The sequence below is a fragment of the Mandrillus leucophaeus genome, unplaced genomic scaffold (genome assembly GCF_000951045.1).
Source record: "Mandrillus leucophaeus isolate KB7577 unplaced genomic scaffold, Mleu.le_1.0 Scaffold1248, whole genome shotgun sequence".
NCBI classification, from domain to species: Eukaryota; Metazoa; Chordata; class Mammalia; order Primates; family Cercopithecidae; genus Mandrillus; species Mandrillus leucophaeus.
Window position 1 is genome coordinate 612,050 of NW_012100854.1, and position 18,773 is coordinate 630,822.

At 38.6% G+C, this 18,773-nt stretch overlaps 1 protein-coding gene across 1 annotated transcript in view; it reads right to left on the reverse strand.

The window, feature by feature from the left end:
* The window catches only part of LOC105533368 (cytosolic carboxypeptidase 6-like), a 673,407-nt gene that overhangs the window by 585,181 nt on the left and 69,453 nt on the right, over window positions 1-18,773 (reverse strand).

Sequence of the window (18,773 nt, forward strand, 5' to 3'; positions counted from 1 at the left end):
TATAAAAACATAAAATAAAATAAAGATAGTCTGGAAACAATATAGACATATACATACAAACATAATTCATAATATAAATGATGTGCAAATATATATGAAGATAGTTATGATAAAGGCAGTATATTCAGTGGAAAAATAATTAATGTTAAACACTCAATAGTCAATAAAAGCTGCTAGAAAAACCGGTAAAAAAAAAAAAAAGAAAAAAAAAAAGGGCTTCCAGAGGAAGAAATTTTCTGGCTCACAGTGAAGGCAAGAAATTGGAAAAATCCTGGAGAGAGAGACAATAAGACTAAAAAAAATGTACTAATAAAATGTAACATTTATTGAGTACTTAGTATACAGCATATAGTATGTCAAGTATCTTACATATACTAGCTTAAGTTTTATAATAAATTTAAAAAGCAGAAACTATCATTCCCACTTAATGAAAAGTGAATTAAAATTCAAAGGGATTAAGTATGCTGTAGACAGCACCACGTCTGCCTGGGTTACTTCATACCCTTCCTCTCACCACTACGCTATGAGCACTGAACCACACAAACCCTCCTTCCCCTGGTGGAATAGGTGACAGAATGGAAGCACTCCCTTCCTGTATTTATTTTCCCTTCTCTTCCCTTCTTTTCTCCCTTTCCTTCCTTCCTCAAACATCCTGAGTGTTCACTCTGTCAGTCACCTGTGGAACCTGTGGTTTCAGAGATGAATAAAATATGATCCCTATTCTAAAAAAGCATCCAGTCTAGCCCACCAAGTTAGTCATCTTCCAAGCCCTGGGACACACAAACGGGTGGATAAAAGAAAGATGATCCTATGGGTTGCATCAAAAGCATCTGAAAGGCTGCTGAGGTAAAGATGAAAACCCCACCTAGGGCTTCTTCCCACACATTTCTGAATCCTTAGAAGAGGTATTTAGCAGTAAGGGGTGAAAAGATTCATGCACAAATCACCAAAGTAATGCAGTTTTCATTAACTAGATTTATTAGTGAACTTGGGGGCAAGCATACCTGTCCCCTATTTCAAATATTCTCTGGAGTTCTGGGAGATGAACTATATGCCAATCTGGCCATATGCCAAGAGGCTACCTGGGGAGACAAGTGTATTAATAAAATTTCACCCACACAGGGGTTAAAAAATAAGTATAATTCTGAGCAGAAATAAATACGGTCCCTACTTTTAAACTATTACCTTAAACTATATTAGTTTAAGGTAAAGGGAGCTTTTATCTTCCTAGATCATACTGCCAGTCATACTGCTCTGTGAGTGTCTGCCTCACAAACAGAATGCAGAGGTCCATTGACAGGAATGTTTTAAGAAGGAAAGATGGAAGGGGAGAGGTGGGAAGGAAGGGGGGGAGGAGACTTGGATGAGACAATAGAGTCATAGGAGATTAAGGGACGTTTGGGGCTTTGATACCAACTGGATTCTCTGCTACAAGATTTAGGTTTAGAAAGATACCCACCACTTCCTCACAGATGCCTCATGATGCCCTAATCTCAAAAAGAATTTCAGGCTGACCTAGGGAGGCATTTTTGATCTCCCATGTGGATAAGGAGTTTCAGGCCTGCCATTCTTCTTGCTGAAGACTCACTGAGGGGAGGAGAGGTGAAGGTAAGGTTCTACTTGAAATTCAACTAGTGCTGCATAAAGAATGATACACATGAAAAATTGATCATGACACTGCACTCAGGCAAATATTATTAATAATGCAATATTTAAACACACAATATATTCCTCTTAATGATGAAAAGAAACCCAAGGTCAAAGCAAATAAAAGTCATTCCAATGTTAACGAAAGGAAAAGAGAGAATTTCTCTACGCACATCACTCCACAATAGCTTCCTTTACACCACCATCTAACAGAGTAAGTAGCCCTTCCATCAAGAGAGGTGGCAAAACCCTTCTCAACAAGAATACTTCAAACCACTAGGCAGTTCTAGAAAAGTACAGAATTCAGGAGTTTTATCCCTTCTTTTCTCATCTTCCCTTCTGTAAAATGAAGGTAATAATACCAAAGCTCTTTCTAGGCCTTGTTTTCCCATCTGCAAAATGAGGAGGCTACTAGGTAATCTCCAAGTTACCAAATTGCAATTTTGAATATTTATAATTATGTAGATAAATTTGGAAGCTTCTTATAGAGCTGGGTACAAGCTCAGTTCCTTCACATACTTGGAGTAGGACCTTGGTCAAGTTACTTAACCCCTCTGAACCCCAGATTCGTAAGTGATAAAATGAGACAATAACATTCCTACCTCAGAGATTTATTTTGAGTTCTAGGTAATTCAAGATAATACTGCTAGTGAGAGGAGACATAAACATCAAGTCCAGGTCTGTTTAACTTCAAAGACTATGCTCTTTCCACTAAAATAGTAGAGAATACCAACAAGAAAAAAATGTCTACAAAGCCAAGCACAGTGCAGCAGAAGCACAGGCTTACTGCTGTAGAATGCCAGAGGCAAGAGGAATTAACGTTGTCTGTGGGTGAAGGCAGCAAGTTGTTACATCAGGAAAAGAGCTCTGGAGTCAGACGCCAGTGATTCAAAACATTCTTGGTCTCAGTGTCTTCTGCCGTAAAACAGGGAAAGTAACAGTACCTGCTTTACAGAGTCATTAAGAGTAAAGATGTAAAGGTTATGTATATAAGCATTCAGCACAGTACTAAGGATATAATAAAAAATGCAATAAATAATAGCCATTGCTATTATTATTCTTTAAATTACATGAAATTAAATATTATTATTATAAGTGATCAAAACTTCTAGAGTGACCTCAACACTGAACAAGATACTGGTAACCCTAAGAGAATTCTAAGTCCAGAATAGCATTATCTATTGGCTTTCCAACTTCTGTATCACAAAAGAAAAACTCTAGAAAACACATACTGTGGCCTTCAACCAGGCTTTATTCTCAGAGGTATCATTTACATTTCAGATTTATTATTGTCTCCCATGGTGCCGACATGAAATAACCTTCCATTCTCTTCCATGTTAAAAGACTACAGTGTTTCTTGGCTCCATAAATAATTCAGGGCTATATTAATATTTTAAGAAGAATAAGCAATATATTTGAACCCTAGAAAAACCACGAGGATTGAAATTAGTTATTTGTAGCTGAAAACTTAATTGCACCAACATATTGATTGTTTTTTCTTCCAGGTTTTATTGCCCACACAATGAAGAGTGCCTACTCTCATTCTAAATGCTGCATACTTAAGTATATCTGTTAGATTTTATTTTTATGAAAACTCAAAAGCATCCAACCATGAACTTAAATACTTTTGCCCATCTGATGCTAAACATAGAACCATTTGCCTTTCTTTAAAACCATGCACTCTTCTTCACAGATATTTTTCTTAGGATGACGGATACTACTTTTCAAAAATATCAGATTTTTGAGTTAGCACTTATAACCTGGCTAATGAAAGAGAAGAAAACTATATTTTTTACCTACTATGACTCAAATATGTGTATGCATGATCTTATTTAACCCTTAAAATAACCTCCAACGTAGTTAATATCTTACATTTTTACAGATGAAGAAACTGAGGTACAAAGACATCAGTAACTTGTTCAAGGTCACAGGGCCAAAATGTGCATCCAACCCTAAAACCTAAGCTCTTTCCTCTAAACCAGGATGCCTCATAGTACTAATAATGATAGTAACAGGTAAGATATATTGAGCATTTACTATGTGCCAGGCACTGTTTTAAGATGTTTATCACAACAATCCTTTGAGATAGGGGCTATTTTTATCTCATTCCACAGGTCAGGAAAATAAAGATTAGATAGTTCCAGTGCCTTTTCCAGGTTTCTTTGATATTAAGTGATGTGCCAGAATTTCAGGTCATATAGCCTGGTTCTAGGGTTTATTTATCCTATACACACTATAGTTCTAGATAGCAAAATCTAAATAATAGAGAAGCAGGCTTCCATCAGTAAGTGAGTAAAGTAAGATGACAAGGGGCATCTTCTCAGTTCCACATGGGACACTAAACAGATATCTAATGACAATAAGGTGGCCATGACAGGAAACTCACAGATAATAAGCTAACAGTGTTAACAACACCTATTCCTGAATGTAGTCTTGGATCTTTATAGCAAACATGATCTCCTTGGTTGATCTATCAAAGTTGGCCCACCCAGTAAATTGATGGTCTACCAGGGGCCTCTGTACTACATGTAGTTGTACCCTAATGTTTCTTAAATTGTATCTAGACAGGGTATTGCCTCTATTATCTATGATGAAAGAGTTCCAGGAAGAGAAAGAATGTGCCCAGAGTTAGCTAAATGGTCATATCACATGTTACTTTTGGTTCGACAAGTTAGGTCAATTCCCAACTTGGTAAGTGGAATGAATTTAGGGGAAAATGGAAAAAAAGTCTCATTTTCTTCGTAGAAGTGCATGCATGTAAACACACTTTCATGCTACACACACACACACACACACACACACACACGCACACGCAAAGTTCCTGGTGTCTCATATCCACTGGAAACACATAAGTACATGATGCCAGAGTTGTTGAAGTCTGGATCTGGAAACATAATCTTTGCAGATGGACAAATTCATCTGCTTGAAGACTTAGGTGGACTTAGCTCAAGAGTGAAGAATCTAGATCATCAGATGTTTATTGAATACCTACTAAGTGTCAGGCCCTATGCTGAATCTCTGACTCTTGTTTGCTACCACTGCAGCTTCAATAATCTAATACCAATGTTTTGACTTCAACCTAGTCATGCACTTCTAGACCACACATTTCCTTTAGCTCAACACATCAGGGTAACAGCTCCCTATCTTACATTTGTGTTCATCCTGATGTTAATCATCCCTGGAGTAGACAATAGATGGGAAATTCACAATACCAGATGCTAACACAAGAGATGAGTCAAAGCTCTGAGAAAGAGCTATTGAATGTAAATGTCCATTTTCCTTGGACTTGAGTAATAAAATGGTGCATTGGCTATATATTGTTGTATACAACTTACTCCAAAAACTCTAGTGGCTTAAGACAGTAAACATTTGTTATCTCTCACAGTGTCAGAGAATGAGGAATCTGGGAGTAAATTAGCTAGATTGTTCTAGCCCAAGGCCTCTCATGAGGTTTTCATCAAGCTGTAGTGCTACAGACATCTGAAAACTTGACAGGAGCTAGAGGAACTGCTTCCAAGCTCATTGGCATGGCTTGGAAGGCTTCAGTTCCTCATTACATAGGCCTTTCCATAGAACTTCTTGTGACATGGAAGCTGGCTTTACCCAGAGAGAAAAAAAGAGAGTGAGTGCATCAAGATAGAACCCACCATATCTTTTACAACCTTATCTCACAGTCATATAACCTTATCAATTAATATAACCTTATCACTAATGCCAGATTTTATTTATCACACATACTAACTATGGTACATAGTGGAGACTACACAAGAGTTTAGGGTGAAGATCACTGGGAACCATCTTGAAGGGTAACTATTAATACCATAAATAGCAAACAATACAATCATTAGAGTCAACTGAAAGGTATTACTTAACATTCAGTCAAACCTATTTTGGAACAAAGAAACAACTAAAATAATTTGATTTAATTTAGGTTAATTGGTTGTTGAATGAATTTAGTTCAAGTGGGGGTTAACTATATTTATGATTTTCATATTTTTAATGAGCAAAAGTTTGGCAGACTTTTTTTCTTTTTTCATTTGTTTTTATTATACTTTAAGTTCTAGGGTACATGTGCAGAACGTGCAGGTTTGTTACATAGGTATACACGTGCCACGGTGGTTTGCTGCACCCATAAACCCATCATCTACGTTAGTTATTTCTTCTAATGCTATCCCTCCCCTAGTCTCCCACCCCTCAGAAGGCCCTGGTGTGTGATGTTCCCCTCTCTGTGTCCACGTGTTCTCATTGTTCAACTCCCACTTAGTGAGAACATGCAGTGTTTGGTTTTCTGTTCTTGTGTTACTTTGCTGAGAATGATGTTTTCCAGCTTCATCCACGTCCCTACAAAGGACATGAACTCATCGTTTTTTATGGCTGCATAGTATTCCATGGTGAATATGGGCCACATTCTCTTTATCCAGTCTATCATTGATGGGCATTCAGATTGGTTCCAAGTCTTTGCTATTGTGAACAGTGCCGTAATAAACATACATGTGCATGTGTCTTTATAGCAGAATGATTTATAATCCCTTGGGTATATACCCAGTAATGGGATTGCTGGGTCAAATGGTATTTCTGGACCTAGCTCCTTGGGGAATCACCACACTGTCTTCCACAATGGTTGAACTAATTTAAATTCCCACCAACAGTGTAAAGCATTCCTATTTCTCCACATCCTCTCCAGCACCTGTTGTTTCCTGTCTTTTTAATGATTGCCATTCTAACTGGCATGATATGGTATCTCATTGTGATTTTGATTTGCATTTCTCTAATGACCAGTGATGATGAGCTTTTCTTCATATGTTTCTTGGCTGCATGTATATGTTCTTTTGAGAAGTGCCTGTTCATATCCTTCACCTACTTTTTGATAGGATTGTTTGTTTTTTTCTTGTAAATTTGTTTAAGTTCTTTGTAGATTCTGGATATTAGCCCTTTGTCAGATGGATAGATTGTAAGAATTTTCTCCCATTCTGTAGGTTGCCTATTCACTCTAATGATAGTTTCTTTTGCTGTGCGGATGTTCTTAGGGAAAGGATTCCCTAGTTAATAAATGTTGTTGGGAAAACTAGCTAGCCATATGCAGAAAGCTGACACTGGATCCCTTCCTTACACCTTACACAAATATTAACTCAAGATGGATTAAAGACTTAAATGTAAGACCTAAAACCATAAAAACTCTAGAAGAAAACCTAGGCAATACCATTCAGGCCATAGGCATGCGCAAAGACTTCATTACTAAAACACCAAAAGCAATGGCAACAAAAGCCAAAATTGCCAAACGGGTTCTAATTAAAGAGCTTCTGCACAACAAAAGAAACTATCATTGAGCAATTTTCTTAATCCTGAGTTCTAATTTGATTGTACTGTGGTCTGAGAGACTGTTTCTTATGATTTCCATTCTTTTGCATTTGCTGAGGAGTGTTTAACTTCCAATTATGCAGTCAATTTTAGAATAAGTGCCATGTAGAGATGAGAAGAATGTATATTCTGTTGATTTGGGGTGGAGAGCTCTGTAGATGTCTATTATGCTTGCCTGGTCAAGAGCTGAGTTCAAGTCCTGAATATCCTTATTAATTTTCTGTCTTGTTGATCTGTCTAACGTTGACAGTGGGATGTTAAAGTCTCCCACTATTATTCTGTGGGAGTCTAAGTCTCTTTGTAGGTCTCTAAGAACTTGCTTTATGAATCTGGGTGCTCCTGTATTGGATGCATATATATTTAGGATAATTAGCTCTTCTTGCTGCAGATCCCTTTACCATTATGTAATGCCCTTCTTTGTCTCTTTTAATCTCTGTTGGTTTAAAGTCTGTTTTCTCATATCAGACTAGGATTGCAACACCTGCTTTTTTTGCTTTCCATTTGCTTGGTAAATCTTCCTCCATCCCTTTATTTTGAGTCTATGTGTGTCTTTGCATGTGAGATGGGTCTCCTGAATACAGCACACCAATGGGTCTTGACTCTTTATCCAATTTGCCAGTCTGTGTCTTTTTTTAATTGGGGCATTTAGCCCATTTCCATGTAAGTTACTATTGTTATTTGTGAATCTGATCCTGTTATTATGATGCTAGCTGGTTATTTTGCCCATTAGTTGATTCAGTTCCTTCATAGTGTCAATGGTCCTTACAATTTGGTCTGTTTTTGCACTGGCTGGTACTAGTTTTTCCCTTCCATATTTAATGCTTCCTTCATGAGCTCTTGTAAGGCAGGCCTGGTGGTGACAAAGTCTCTCAGCATTTGCTTGTCTATAAAGGATTTTATTTCTCCTTCATTTATGAAGCTTAGTTTGGCTGGATATGAAATTCTGGACTGAAAATTCTTTTGTTTAAGAATGTTGAATATTGGCCCCCACTCTCTTCTGGCTTGTAGGGTTTCTGCAGAGAGATCTGCTGTTAGTCTGTTGGGCTTCCCTTTGTGGGTAACCCCACCTTTCTCTCTGGCTGCCCTTAACATTTTTCCTTCATTTCAACTTTGGTGAATCTGATGATTATGTGTCTTGGGGTTGCTCTTCTCGAGGAATATCTTTGTGGTGTTCTCTGTATTTCCTGAATTTGAATGTTGGCCTGTCTTGCTATGTTGGGGAAGTTCTCGTGGATCATATCCTGAAGTGTATTTTCCAATTTGATTCCATTCTCCCCTCGTCACGTTCAGGTACACCAATCAAATATAGATTTGTTCTTTTCACATATGCCCATATTTCTTGAAGGTTTTGATCATTCCATTTCATTATTTTTTCTCTAATCTTATCTTCATACTTTATTTCATTAAGTTGATCTTCAGTCTCTGATATCCTTTCTTCCATTTGATCAATTCAGTTATTGATACTTGTGTATGCTTCAGGAAGTTCTTGTGCTGTGTTTTTCAGCTCCAGGAGGTAATTTATGTTCTTCTCTAAACTGGTTATTCTAGTTTGCAATTCGTCTAACCTTTTTTCAAGCTTCTTAGCTCATTGCATTGGGTTAGAACATGCTCCTTTAGCTCAGAGGAGTTCGTTATTGCACACCTTCGAAGCATACTTCTGTCAATTTGTCAAACTCATTCTCCATCCAGTTTTGTTCCCTTGCTGGTGAGGAGTTTTGATACTTTGGAGGAGAAGAAGTGTTCTGGTTTTTGGAATTTTCAGCCTCTTTTGCACTGGTTTCTCCCCATCTTTGTGGATTTATCTATGTGGGTCTTTGATGTTGGTGACCTTCAGATGGGGTCTCTGATTGGACGTCCTTTTAGTTGATGTTGATGTTATTCCTTTAGGTTTGTTAGTTTTCCTTCTAACAGTCAGGCCCCTCTGCTGCAGGTTTGCTGGAGTTTGCTGGAGGTCCACTCCAGACCCTGTTTGCCTGGGTATAATCAGCAGAGGCTGCAGAATAGCAAATATTGCTGCCTGATCCTTCCTTTGGAAACCTCATCCCAGAGGAGCACCCACCAGATGCCAGCCGGAGCTCTCCTGTATGAGGTGTCTGTCAGTCCCTACTGGGAGGTGTCTCCCAGTCAGGAGACATGGGGGTCAGTGACCCACTTGAGGAAGCAGTCTGACCCTTAGCAGAGTGTGAACACTGTGCTGGGAGATCCACTGCTCTCTTTAGAGCCATCAGGCAGGGACGTTCAAGTCTGCTGAAGCTGTGCCCACAGTTGCCCCTTCCCCCAGGTACTCTTTCCAAGGGAGACAGGGAGTTTTATCTATAAGCCCCTGACTGGGGCTGCTGCCTTTTTTTCAGAGATGCCCTGCCCAGAGAGGAGGAATCTAGAGAGGCAGTCTGACCATAGTGGCCTTGCTGACCTGTGGTGGGCTCTACCCAGTTCGAACTTCCAGGTGGCTTTGTTTACACTGTAAGGTTAAAACTGCCAACTCAAGCCTCAGCAATGGCCAACGCCCCTCCCCCCATCAAGCTTGAGCATTCCAGATTGACCTCAGACTTCTGCGCTGGCAGTGAGAATTTCAAGCTAGTGGCTTCTAGCTTTCTGGGCTCCCTCAGGGTGGGAACCACCAAACTAGACCACTTTGCTCCCTGGCTTCAGTCCCCTGTCCAGGGAATGAACAGTTCTGTCTTGCTGGCACTTCAGGTGTCCCTAGGGTATGAAAAAAAAAAAAACTCCTGCAGCTAGCTCGGTGTTTGCCCAAATGGTGGCCCAGTTTTGTGCTTAAAACCAGGGCACCTACTCTGTAGGCACTAGAGGGCATCTCCTGGTCTGCCAGTTGCAAAGGCCTTAGGAAAAGCACAGTATCTGGAGCAGAGTAACAGTTCCTCATGGCACAATCCCTCACAGCTTCCCTCGGTTAGGAGAGGGAATTCCCTGACCTCTTGTGCTTCCTGGGTGAGGTGATGCTCCACCCTGCTTTAGCTCACCCTCTGTGGGCTGCACCCACTGTCCAACCAGTCCCAGTGAGATGAACTGGGTACTTCAGTTGGAAATGCAGAAATCACCCACCTTCTGCATCAATCTCACTGGGAGCTTCAGACTGGAGCTCTTCCCATTCTGCCATCTTGCCAGCCATCTCCCAGTGGCTATTAAAACATCTATTTATAATTTTCAAAAGTTCCTGAGACTTCCTTACGTTTGGATGATTAGCCTCTCAGGGCTAATAATATTTCTATTCTAGTTTCACATCTGGACACTCCTTCTATACCTAGCCCCTCCTTGCCTTTGTGATTGGCTGTTCCTTTGGCTGGTCTACTGGCTTTTTGATTCTATAACTCACCCAAGACTCTGTTTCTCAATTTTCCCTTTTGGTTCTTCACACTGAAGTCTGCCCACGGGGAACACACATACTGCAATGTTCCAGCCATAGCTTCTAAGATATTACTCCCTGCCCAGAGCTTAGCAGTCCCTCTCAGGATCATGCCTCTTGGGAAGGAGCCATTTGAGAACCACTTTTTAATTGTGTGGTCTTGAGAAAACTTCAGTTTTCTTGACTTTCTGAGCCTCATTTTCCTATCTGCAAAATGAAGATAAAATTACTTAGTTACCCAACAAGTGCAATCTCTTACTAGCTGTTTGATCTTGAGAACTTATTTAATCTCACTTTTCCTCATCTGGGCAACAGAGATAGGGGTACTTTTCTCAGAGGGTTGTGAATACTGTGATAATATATGTTAAGCACTTAGCATTATGGTCAGTAATTAGTTTGCAATCAATAAACACTGGCCACTATGTTAATAAATATCATATCATACTATAATAATAATAGCAATTATGATGATGATGGTGGTGGTGATGATGATGATGATGCTCTGTCTGATTTTTCTATCATGTTCCTAAAATTGACATTACTCTGTCCAGAAATTGACATCTCATCCCCAAACATGTGCCCCATATTTCTGGAGTTACTGTAAAAGGAACATCATATATTTGCATGTATAAATTCCAGAGCATATATGAAACACATGACACAGTCATACGCAGTAAATGTCTGATAAATGAATAAATGAACAAATGAATGAATGTCTTATATTTGCTAAGAATTAGGGTTGGTATTTACTTGTTCTTGCCTATGAGAACAAAAATAAATCCACAACTTAGTATTCATATTTTCATGCAACAGCGTTAAAGTTGATCTTTCATGAATTCCCGAACAAATCTGCTATTCCAGTGAAACCAATATAATAAGCTTATACTTTCTACTTTGTGTAGTAGTAGACAGGTTTTGGACTTTGAAATCTTTGACCCAAATTTTAATTATAGCTCCCTCATTTACTACCTCTGAGACCTAAGACAGGTCCCTTAACCTTTCTGAGTTTTGATTTTCTCCTCTGTAATGTGGAAATAGTAATTAGTCCTCAATATAATTGTGAGATTTTGGTAAGCTGATATATATTTGAAAATGATAGCGCAGCAATTAACACATAATGGAAAATCAATAACTATGAGTTTCTTTGTTGTTTTGCTTGATACCTATTTTTGAAAAAGCAATTCAGTAATATGTATCAATTCTGAAACTCCTCCTTCTATCCAACAATTCCATCTCTGGGTATTTTCCTCAGGAGGTGACCTGAACAAAGACAAATATTTATATATAGCTATATTTTACCATATCTGCATTTTTAATGGAACTCTTCAGCAATTGGTAAATAGGCCCTTACAAAGAAGACATTCATTTAGGATAACCCTGGGAACTATTTTAGTGTTTGCCTCATCATCAAGCTAGCATTTAGAACAAGTACTCTTTCACACATTCATTCCCTTACTCATTCAACAAATATTTATTTGAGCATTAACTACATGCAGGGCAGAGTGAAAGAGAATAAAGAGATGAATAAGACACTTTCCTCCTTCTCATCAAGCTTATAATGTGGTAAAAATCCATGTCGCTGATCCACCATTCTTCTCTGATTCTGGCAGACTCTTACTCATCCCTTGGTCACAGTTCAAATGTCACCTAACATTTGATAGATTCTCTGACCTTCCTAGTAATCAAAGTACTTGGTTCCTTCCTATTTGTTTCCATAGGATTCTGTACATACCTATTTTTATGGTTGACCACATTATATTGTTAGAGTATATATTAAAAATATCTTGTCTCCTTTACTGGACTATGAGCCTCTCAATACAAAATACTCCTCAGTTTTGTTCAAATTTTAAAGGCTGCAGCAATAAATTAGGTAATTATGTTCAATAAGTGTCTGTTGATGTATGAATGAATTAATGAACAAATGGAAATCAATCGCATGTTATAACTATGACTTAATTTAAAATGTTAGGATATTTCCTGAAAGATGAATACAACTTTAAAGGAGGCTAAAGAAGAGATAGTTCACCAGGTTTGGAAAGCAAGAAAGGCATGATGGAGAGGGTAGAAGTTGACAAGAGCCTCAAAAAATAGAAAGGATCACAATAAAAAATGAATCATGGGGTATTCTGGGTCTATGGATTAACCTGAGCAAAAGCACAGAGCTGGGAAAGTTGGAATAGGGGTATGGTTTATGCATGTTTGGAGGCCAGTATGAAATCCCACTCACGGAGCCGTCAGAAAATCAGGATAGGAAGGGAGATTAGAACCATTTTTGAGGACCTTGAAAGAGTGAAGAATTTATTGTGAATTTTATAGGTTGTGTGCATAGTATTTGTGTGTAGGAGGTTTCAAGGAATATATTTTAGGAAAACAAAAGTCACTCAGGAAAGTAGTCCCAGCAATATATCAATTATACGTGGATGTAGGGGTCGTGTAGGAATGAGAATGCAGAGATGCAGGTAGAGACCAAATAGGAGGCCAGAGGAAGGAAATTTAGGTTAGGGTAATGGGGTCAGAGACACACTTACAGGAAAACTACCAGGTCAGTTGCCTTAGCTTTGGGGCACCAAATATTACATAGGAGCATATCTCCCAAGTATTCACAAGGGGAATACATTAAAACCTCTATCCCCCAGTAACTTGAGACCAAGATTTCAGTGCTGCTGTTATATAAAATGAATGAGGTCCAGGCTCTGATTTTAGAGAGCTTTTTAACCCAAGAAGGAGACAAAGAAGCATACAAGCAACTGTAATCTTAGATAGGCTATGATAAGTGACAAAGGCATAAGAAAAAGAGATCCCAAAGGTTCACAACTCTAGTTCTTGTGACCTGCTTTGTAATCTTATCTTCTTAGGACTGCTTTGCTCTGTATTCATGTCTAACTCTGCTAGTTAATGTTAGTAAAGTTAGGAAAGGTATAACCTCAGTAATGTCACTTAACCTTCCTGGGATTCATTTTGTCATCTGTTACCTATTGATACCTAAAATTATGTTTGTTTGCTTCAGCTGTGGAATATTATCTATCTTTGGTCTCCCGTCACTATGCCCACTCACCTGTGGGATACTCCACAGTTTTCATTTTCTCTCTGCAGAGCTGACCATTCAACTTGTTGTGACCAAGGATTTCTATAAATTTTGAGCAACTGGAGAACTTTTCAGCACAAGGAGCTTGCTTAACTCACTATTGGGTGGGGTTTAGAGCCAGTTCCATAGTCTCTCTACTCCTTTTATGGAAAGGCTGCTGCTGCCTTTCCATAAATAATCAGTAGGAACATACTCCAAAACAGCTCCTAAATGGAGCAATGCATAATGTGTATCCCTGAAACATTCCATGTACATCTGGTTGGTGCTGACTAGAAGTGTTAAGAGTTTGGTGAGGTCTAGATAAGTGAGGAAGATAGATGATACTTAAAGGATATAGACAAGGGGAAGAATTTCTGGAGGAATAATAACAAGAGCAAAGGCATGAGGGAAGAAATTGATATGGATAGAACAGTAAAGAAATCTTCCAGATTTAGAAAAAAGATTTGTAGAAAGTCATAAAGAAAATAACAGGAGGAGAGAAACATTCACTCAACACGGAAGCACAAGGAGACAAATTTGAGTTTACTTCAAGAAAAACATTTCACATTATCACCAGAGATATATTTGTTAAGAGAAAGACTGGGCTTCCTTGGAAGGTGATATGCGGCTTGTGGCTAAAAGAATATGAGTGGAGACTGAATGTCAACTTTGGCAAGCTGTTGTCGGGGATATTCCTACCTCAACTAGGCAACTGGCATTGAATTATGAACTCCAAAATTGGAAGCGAATTTAATAAATAGTAGAATCTTGATAATGTGATAAGAGATGAGAAAAACGGTACAGAAGAAGAACAGACAAGAAAGGGAAAAGGAGGGAGGGAATGAGGGAAGGAAAGAGACAGAGAAGAGGTGGAGGAAATAAATAAAATTAAATAAGAAAAAGGTGAAAAGAGAAAAATAAGAAAGTTATTGAGGGAGGGAAGAAAGGAGGGAAGGAGATGGAGGGAGGAAGGAAGGAATAAAGGGATGCATGGTTGAATCATGTCCAAATTGGTACACTAAGCATAGGTCCTCTCAACTCAATATTATTAATAATAATAAACTCCTGGGGTCTATCCATCCATGAATTTATGATTATGTGACCAACCATGAATAGGACATGGATGCTTCTAGTAATGAAAAATAAGGAAGAGGGGCCCAGCTTTAAGTTCTGGACCCTTTCAAGAAGAAAAACAACAGCTAGCTAATAAGGCATTCTAATTGACTGCATCTTGTGGACTTTAAAAGTGTCGGAGCAATTTAACATTTAACAGCTAAATAATATATTTTACATCCCTGCCTTGGTAATTTAATAAACTGTGGTGCCTTTGGGGACCCAGCTTCATATAAATTAACTGCCTTCAACTTGGAGCATCGGGGTCTTTATCTTTTGTCAGCTTAATTATGTGTTTAATTTTACTTTTAATATTTTTAAAAATGACCCACACTAACAACAGCCTCAATTGTTTAATTAAACAAATGGATACTGTTATATCTGGCATGATCAAAACTCTAATTTGTCATGTTAATGTTCTGTAGGGAGCCAAGAGCTCCAAGATGGTACTCAGGCAAGTCATGTGCTCCAAAGTCTATCTGCTTACCTTTCCAGAGTAATTTAGTGGTTTAACTTGGTTCTGTAGCTATCTTAGTACTAATCTGTAACTGAGTCTCCCAGAACTCTAATATGTTATTAGGTATTTATATAATTTATCTTTGTAGAAAGCTTTGCATGGTGTAGATTATAGACTTGAATTGCGTAACATGTACATCCAGAACAATTTAAGCTCCCAAGGTATTAAAGTCCGTAGGCAATACATCAGCCTATAGCCAGTCGTCCGCATTACATCCTTATACCTCCTGTCAAACCATTACTTGCATTTTCAGACATATCACCTTTATGCCAGTTGTAACCTGGTCCTTCATAGTTCTGTTCAACTTTTACTTCATAATCACATAAAAGCAGGAGTCTTAACCCTTTGCTACACCCAGAATCTTAGCCTTGACCTCTTGCACTGGCTTGCTTACTAGTCTATATCCTGACTTACTGATAATCCTCATGACTTTTAACTTCATGACTCTTTTCTTCCCCATTTTGGACCAAGATTAATTTCATGTTTCAGAAACACATTAATAGACCTTTCAATATAGCTTGGTGTCCACAATAGTCTAGGTGACCACACCCTATGTTTATACTGTGGTTTCCTGTAGAGCTTCTGAATGTCTCTTACCTAACCTTTTCCACACACAATTGTCAAACAGTTCTCCTACAAAAAGCTTTGATCATTGTCTTCCTGCCTAAAAGCCATTCAGTAATTTCATATTGTCACCAGCATAAAGTGCAAGTTCCTTAAAAAGATAATCAATACCTTTCAAACTTTAGCTCAAGGCCAATATGTTAAACTTATCTGCCTCTAGTTTCCTATTACTATATTTATATGTTGATAGAATATAGACCTCTCATTTTTCCTGGAATGTATTTTACACACTCTCTCTTTCACTTTTGCTCACATTTTTTCCAAATGCCTAGTTATCATTATTTCTACTTCTCTCTCTGACAGAACAGATACCCTCTACTAGAAAGCCCACCATAATTTCTTGATTATATTAACATGAGCTGGGTCAGTGATCACATCACCGTATCATTCATTACTCAAAGAAGGCTGGCATCATGAATAGACTAGGTACCTGCCTAGGTCTTCGAGCTCTATAAATGCTCCACTGCTCCTTCCCAAACGGAGGATATTTCCTTAGGCTGAGGCCTAGAGAATGAAAAGGAGTGGCTATAGAAAGAGCATAGCAGGCCAAAGGACCATTATATACAAAGGTAGAAAATAAATCATTATATTCTAGGAATTCCATGTGCTCTATGTTATGATTCAACTGAGATTCAGACTAGGAAGAAAAAAATTGTATTTGTTTTAGAGAATGTTGGGTACACAGAATTAAATTAGTGCAAATCCATGCTTCATGAGACACTGTCATCATCTGTCTGCACATGACCTTATTGTACTTTATTTTGTTTTGTTTACAATTGGTTCTCTGCAGATTCTGCATCCACAGATTAAAACAACAGTGGATTAAAAATACTATTTTAAAAATAATAAAAATAACAATACGACAATAATATAATTCTTTTAAAAATATAGTATAACAACTATTTACATAGCATTTACATTGTCTTAGGTATTTAAAGTAATCCAGAGATAATTTTAAGTGTATGGGAGGATGTGTAGGTTATATACAAATGCTACCCTATTTTATGTAAGGGACTTCAGCAGTCACAGATTTTGATATCCGAGGGTGCTCCTGGAACCAATACCTAAGAACACTAAACCATGCCTATATTTATTTTTAAAATAAATTTTACATTTTACCATTATGACCAGGGCTGCTATGATCAATCTTGTATCCTCATGCACATTTTAAGAGTTCTTTTGAATACTAACCTAAAAGTAGAATTGCTGGCTACTATGTAAATGTTCAGATAATGCCAAATTGCTGTGATCTGGAGGGTAGCAATTAGAGAAATAGTCCAGATGAGAATACTCAATAGTCCAGATGAGAATACTCAACCAAGTTATTCACCTCCCCAGGTTGCTCAAGCATGGTTTTTCCTTGATGCTACTGATAACCCTATGGAAAGATCACCTGGCACCAACCACAGTCTTGGAGGTTAAAGAAGAAAGGGTTTATCTTCATTGGAGTGAGATTTTTGAGCTCCTTCACTACTTTTACGGTGGGGGTCATGTTGCCTTGGCACTTGTGCCTGTTCGGCCAGCTAGGTCTATTGTGGGTGCAGCCCTAGATTTTTATGTTTTAGGAATAACCCAGCAGAGCTTGGCTTCATGTCTTGCATCATGCAACTCTTGCCACCTGCACCAAGGACTTCCCTGTTGTTGCGGAGGTACAATAACTGTGGTACCTGCTTGATGCCCACACACTCATATTGGCTCACCTAACTGGACCCATGAGACTTCAGGCCACGGGTGGGCCAGCATGGAGTGCACTGGTTGCATACCATCCATCTCCTAGTGACTCATTCTGTATCCTGTGATTCACTCTGCTGATGTCTCTGCTGCTGTCAGCAGCCGCTGGGGACCAGGAGGCACAATCTAATGTATGGAGGGAGTTGATGCTTTATGGGGCACATTTTTCACTAATGAGAAATGAGAAAGATGGAGAAACAAAGCTGTGGTCAGCCAGTAACCTGCCTATCTATGCTTCCTAAACCTCTTCTCCATATTAATTGCCTTTTTGTCTCACTCTTGGTGCCCTGAGATTGCCTTCAATCCAAATTGAAAAGCAGTATTAGCAGAAGTTTTTGCCTCAGGGAAGCCAAGTAGCATTTTAGACTAGCAAAGCCATATAAGAGAAAGTACAATACTAAAGCAGTGGAAGTGTCACAGTTGTAGAAAGGAAGGAAACTCAGCTCAGCTGTAGCACAGTACACACCCTCTCCTCTAACTCACAGATTGCCTGGCCAGCTAAATAGCTGGTTGTGCCTTGCCCTGTGATACCTCCTGATCTGTATAACAACTGAATTATTCCTTGCTGAACTGATTACATCAGTCCATTTCTATTCCTAAAAGGGCCTGCATTTTTCCGTTTCACTTTTTACAGCTTCACCAGTTCCAACTCAGATCATCCATGTCATGTGGTCACATATTTTGTTTTATTGAGGTGAAACTCATAAAACAAAATTAACTACAATTTTAAAGTAAACAATTCAGTGACATTTAACACAGTCACAACAATGTTTTGCAACCACCACCTCTATCTAGTTCTGAAACATTTTCATCACTTCAGAAGGCAGCCCATTAAGCAGTTATTCCCCATCCTGCTTAGAGGATGAAGTTTAAATTCATGTGTGTTGAGCGATGTGCCGAGCAACATCTGCCTTACTACTTTGAGGTCACTCCATCCATACACTAAGCCTATAAAGTCAGATTTTTTTCTCTGGTTTTGCAGATGAGAAAACTGAGGTTTAAAGAGGTTAGATGAGATATTCAGATGACCAGAACTCAAGTTTGCATAAAGACAAACCCCAACCCTTTCCACTAAACCGTGCTGCCTCAAAATTGTGAATATTCTTCTCACTTATAAGTGGGAGCTAAGCAATGGGTATGCAAAGGCATACTGAGTGGTATAATGGACTTTGGAGACTCAGAAGGGGGAAGAGCAGGAGAGCAGTGAGGGATAAAAAACTACAAATTTGGTACAATGTACACTACCTAGGTGATGGATGCACTAAAACGTCAGGCTTCACCACTATAAAATTCATACAGGTAACCAAAAACCACATGTACCCCAAAAGCTATTGAAATAAAAAGTATATATAAAT